This window comes from Frankliniella occidentalis, unplaced genomic scaffold, assembly GCF_000697945.3.
Source record: "Frankliniella occidentalis isolate FOCC.00 unplaced genomic scaffold, Focc_3.1 Scaffold175, whole genome shotgun sequence".
In the NCBI taxonomy this organism is placed as follows: Eukaryota; Metazoa; Arthropoda; class Insecta; order Thysanoptera; family Thripidae; genus Frankliniella; species Frankliniella occidentalis.
This window is the reverse complement of record NW_026267301.1, coordinates 460,911-466,497: the sequence shown is the minus strand read 5'-3', so window position 1 is coordinate 466,497 and position 5,587 is coordinate 460,911.

Below are 5,587 nucleotides of genomic sequence, written 5' to 3'. Positions count from 1 at the left end.
CCCCCCCTCACCCCGCCGCCAAGACCAGCAGACACCAGTCGCTGAAGTTAATACTAGTCCAGATGGCTGACTCACGCCGCGCACTTTCGTATGGACTGTACCGCGTGCGGGCGGGTTTGCCAATGCTCGCTGCCCACGGCTCCTTACGGCCCCGTGCGAGTAGGCAACCTGCACGCACGCCTGCACGGGGTACAGTATCAGGACTGAGGAGGGCGGGCCCCGCCCCCCGCTGGCGTACACCCCCCGACCTCTGGGCCTGCGTGGTTATCGGGGTGGCCAAGCCAGGCGAGCAGCATGACTGCTTGGCGGGCTGCGGTGACGTGGTAATGAAGTTCTCTTGAGACGTGCGTCTACATGACCATGACCCACACTGATGGGCCACTGGCGCCCGCGATCTCCCTCGACCCCTACCCCTTCCCAGACCCGAGCGCACGGGTGCAAAGCCGCATAGGTTACAACTACTAGCAACTGCGCCCGGGGGATAGACAGCGAATATCGACGTGATTCGGGGTCGCTCGTCCGTCATCTAGGACCTTACCTTGGAGCCCGGCGTCATGGGAGGTAGGTGTGCCGCTCGCTCGCCAGTCCAACATCCTGGAGTACATCGCTTTCTTCCGCTGCAGCTGACAAATTAACCTCGCTAGCCGCTCCACTTCCTCCTGAAAATAAGGGAAAGTTCATACAGAACAGAAAGCAATGCATGAGATTGCGAAAATCCGAGCTCGTTAATCGACTAGAAAGCAGCCTTTAGAAGCTAGTACTTGCCTCTAAAAAGTGGGAGCATGCCCGATCCAGCTCTGCCGCGTTGAAGGACATGGCGCCAATCGCCAATAGCATCGGCATAGCAACCGCTCTTATTTTCTTGGCATCGCGACGCCTTGACCGTCGGCGGCCCGTAACTTTGGCCGTGCTCACTGTCGACTCTTTCCTGCGGGCTCCTCGCCGACCTGCACCCCGGGACGCACGGCGCACGGCGCTAACTGCAATGCAGACGCGCGCATCCGTACTTGAGAGAGCCCGCTCCAGGGCAGCGATGCGATGAGTCGCAAAACGTCGTCCTGACTCCCAGCGCGAGCCATGGGTAGAAAAGCATACCAGGTGGCTGATGAACCCCGCTCACTTCTGTAGTTTATGCTGTACCGCGACGAGCACGCAATGTGCACACACTGCGCAGTAGCAAGGCAAACACCGACGGCCCCTGTGCCCTGCCCGCTCGGCAGGTCGAGTTCGCCCACCGTGTGCCGCCGTCCTGCGCGCTGCGCTGGGGGCTGCTGGAAAGCGCCCCGCGGACAACGAGAGTTCGACCCCCGGCCTGGCCTGGCCTGGCCTCTCCCTGGCGCTGTTATTGATGTTGCTCCCTCTGTGCCCCTCTTGCGCTGGTTATGGGCTGTCGACACTTGCCTGGATGCCCACTGAACATCGCCATGCCCCCTTGATTCGAGTGCCACCCAAACAGCGCAACTGTGGAAAAGAATGCCCCTTTTGGTCGAGAACCACGATGTAGAGAGAGTAAAAGGAAATTCGCAGAAATTGCACAATTGAAGTGCCAGTTACGCCCTGGGGACGGGGAGGGGGGGGGGGGCTTTTGAGTGCAGTGTATGCAAGAAGAAATTTACAACGGGCGGAACTTTGCGGTCTCATCTGCGGACCCACACAGGAGAGAAGCCCTTCGAGTGCACCGAGTGCACCAAGAGATTCAGGACCTCGTGCTTTCACAAAATTCACCTGTCTTTGAAAAAACATAACATGACTACAATTTGATTTGTCCTTGATAACGAGAGACATGAACGTGTTTCACCAGCTCATTATTTAGATCTGTTGACGTGATTTTCTGGCAAAAATACTGCACTCAATGAAATCAATGTATCACAATTACTCAAACAATTGTTACTCACTCAGCCATGTCAGCAGCCAAATACTTGAGTTACAAACGAAAAGAGCCAAAGACCTTTAAGACTTTAAAGAATTTTTATTGACCTGGTTGTAGTTCTCTAACACACCAGCTTTTGAGCAAAAGGTGCGTGGAGAGGAAATCAAATTCAACATTTATGCCCACCTTTTTCTTTGATCGCAGGAAAAGGGACTACTCACAGCTCACATGAACCGTTTCTCAAGTATGAATAGACACGGTGGAACGAATGAGCCATACGTGGCAGCAGGGGAGAACATTAAGACATTGTGAAATTTCGGCTGCTAGCCGTGTGCGCGCGCTCTACCTACTGCGAGATCAGTAACGACGCCTGCGACGTCCGGGGTAGGCCAACCCGCCAGGCACGTGTGCGGGGTGGGCGGCCTGCACTGACTCGCAGGGGCTCGGCGGCGCATTTCGTTAGCGTGGCCAGGCCAGGGAGAAGGTGACTTTGTGGTGTACACTATGCATTGTTATAGACAAAGAGGCTGATCCCTGGTCGCGGAAGCGATGTGCGTTTCCGTTGTTTTGTGATTTTGTTAAGTTGGCAATTAGTTATCATGGGGAAGTAATTTTCAACTTCTTTCCTCCTTAGTTTTTTTTGTACCCATTTTGCCCATTTACTCGACGCCGCTCGTCGCGCGTACGAAATATACCTCAGTTCTACGATGCCGTTCTCATGCGCAGGCTTGCCAACGCACAGACTGCAACATGAGGCGTTTTAGAAGCAAGCGCTCATTTTAACTTTGACCTCTGTTATCTTTCCAACGGTAACAATTGCTCGAGAATTAGTTTCGCAGCAATTTTTGTTGCACTCTCATCAGAACAACATATCTCTGACTCACATTAACCTTATAAACTTTACCATTGGGAAGGTTGGATCCCCATAAGTTGGGCCGTGATCTCCCAAACTCCTGGGGGCTACTCCACTCGATTGTTAAGGCTTCGCCTCTTATTTTTATTCAGATTCTTGATTTCTTATTGCTTGAAGGCTCAGCCAATCACCACTGCTGGCGCTCCTGAACAAGAAGAACGCCCCGCGCGACACGGCATCCGTCAGCCGAACCGGGCTGTGCGTGGCAGTGCGCCAGGGGAGATAGGGGGGGGGGGGCAGCAAATGCCGTCTGGAGAACAAGGGGGAGGACGGGCCACCGGCCGAGCGGCGCGAGCAGACGAAAGTCGCGTGTGTAGCAAGTGCAGCCCCGAGGAAGAAGTGTCTGCATTGAAGGTGCGTGTGCTTCAAGCGGGTACGGTTGTGTTTGGAGAACGTTCTGCTTGCTGCGTCGACGCCGAGGTCCAGGACCAGCTGGCACCTTGAGTCCACCGCAGTGCCCGTTCAGCGATGCAGGGTCAGGCAAATCGCGCCAGGTCCGACGTCGACACCGTGACAGACTGGCACAGAGCACTCTTTTGGAGGTCGCTAACTGCCCTCGTTCCAGAAAGCCAATTCCTCCCTTGGGACCTTTGTTGGGTACGACCCGCACGACCGCGCGCCCACGAACGACCTCCGTGTGGGGTCCGGACAGCTCGGCCCGGCGCCGCAGCTGAAGTTTTGGAGCCTCCTTAGGACAGGCGCTTCATGAGTGTACAGGGTGTATCACAGCCGCCGCCGCACTGTTGCGTATTTGCTTACTCCCTCCGCCATGGCTCCTGCGGTCCGACAGCCTGACAGGGTATGCATTCCCGCAGCGCGCCCTCAGCCCCGTGCACAGCCAGTTGCTCGCGCTCCCACAACAGCTCATACCATGACTGTCGCCCCCACGGACCGGCCCTCACCGCCACCGTCGTGCAGCTCGCCACGAAGCTCATGGGTGTTGCTGGGTCCCTCCGCGTCGCGGCGCCCGTCGACTCCGTGGCCTGGCCAACGAGGGCGACGACCACCAAGATCCTCCCAGTCGAGCTGCAGCCACTCGCCTACCGCCGTTGCTCAGTGAGAGGCTTCCTCCTCGCCCCGGCTCCATGGACCGTGCACCACAACGGAATGACTAGAAACACTCAGCAATCTGTTTATTTCCACGGAGGCGGGGCTCGACCTTGTCCCGAGCTCGGTGGGCGCCGAATGCCGCCGCGCCGCCCGCTACCACGAACATTCGCCCTGGGACCTTGCTCAGGGCCGGCCGACCCTTCACGTTGCGACGATGCATCCTCCCGCACCGACGCGATAGCCTCTTGGGAGCTGCCGACCACCGCGACATCCGGCGTCGACCCGCCAAAGGGTGCGGTGTTCCCTTGTGCTGCAGGCGGAGGCGCGCCTCCCTGGCGCCACCGCGGCCCGCGCGACCCGCGTGACTCGACGAGGCATTCCAGCCGGTGAGCCACCCCGGAGCCACTCGAACTGCCGCTGGGGTCGCTGGGCTCGATGACCGCTACCCGGGGTGGCGGGGTGCGCCGCAGCCCAGCCGGTCCTAGGTGGAACACACGAGCCTCGCTAAAGGAAAACCTATCTGCGCGTTACAGTCCATGCGACAGTGAAAGTAATCACGTGACTCGGTTAAGTAGGCAACGGTGGCCTGGTAAACCGCGGATCAGACCACCATATCCTCTAGTTCGACCTGCAAACGCCCCGAAATTAAGACTTTCAGAGCCGTCAGAATTAGAAAGAACACTCAGTGTTGAATCACGACAAACCTCCAGGAAACGCGCACATGCCTCATGCCTCCCTGTCAAGAGTTGGTCGAGCCATATCAACCAAGCAGCAGGCACCTCTCGCTCGCGGCCTGGGGGACCCCGCGCTCCCGCGGCGTTTCCAAGCAACAGCTTTGCCTGTTGCCGTTAATGAGACAAGTACCGTGTGTCAGGGGCACAGCAGTGGTTGATGCCGGCCAGCATGCGCTACTGGAGAAAGATCCCGGTGGCTGCGCTTGGGCCGTGACGGGATTGTCGGTACGTCCACCAGGTCTCTGCTCCGGTAGCGTCTAGGATGCCCTCGTCCTCGTGCACCTCCAAATGGCGCTTCCCTCTCAGTCTTGCCACTCCTGTCGAGCTCACGATGATCGGTGACGCTGCTGTGAGCGCGCCTACAAGTACGGCTCGGCCTGCTTCCTGCCACGCACCAGGCGCCGAGGAAGGGTCCTGGCCGCCCGCTCAAGTTGTTACAGCCCGTGGCTGATGAACTACCACCCGGGAGGTAGGCAGCCGTTCCGACAGGGGCAGCATTGGTGGCCTACCTGTGCGAGTTTGGTCGCACAAACCGAAACTGGAAGGCAAGCAGTTACGCCTGTGGGCCGCCCTAGGGGAAGGAACGGGGAAGGGGGGGGGGGGCACGGGTGAGGATACGAAAGGGGGCAGTCGAGAACCACCCGGTCGGCCGTACGGTACGCGTCGCTCGGCGGGCAGCATCACCAGCTAAATGCACACCATGCACACCTCGCGGGTCGCCTACCGGGTGGTGCCCTAAGGGGCTAGGGAAGGCAAAGCCTCCCGCAACGCTCACAACCGGAAGCGGCTGCAGTTCAGGGGACGCGCGGCGGGGGTGCCCGCGCCAGGGGCCAAAGGGATGGCATGGGATGCAGGACCTCGGCGGCGTCCTGGTCCGAGTTGAGGCCCTACCATCAGCCGCCGCGGTCCGCACGCCCTCGGTGAGGCGGCGCAGCACCACCTCCATGAGCCCGGGCTCCGCCTCGGCGAGGTGGAGGAAGGCCTGCTCCAGCTGGTCCTGCTCGAGGACCTTGCCCAGCC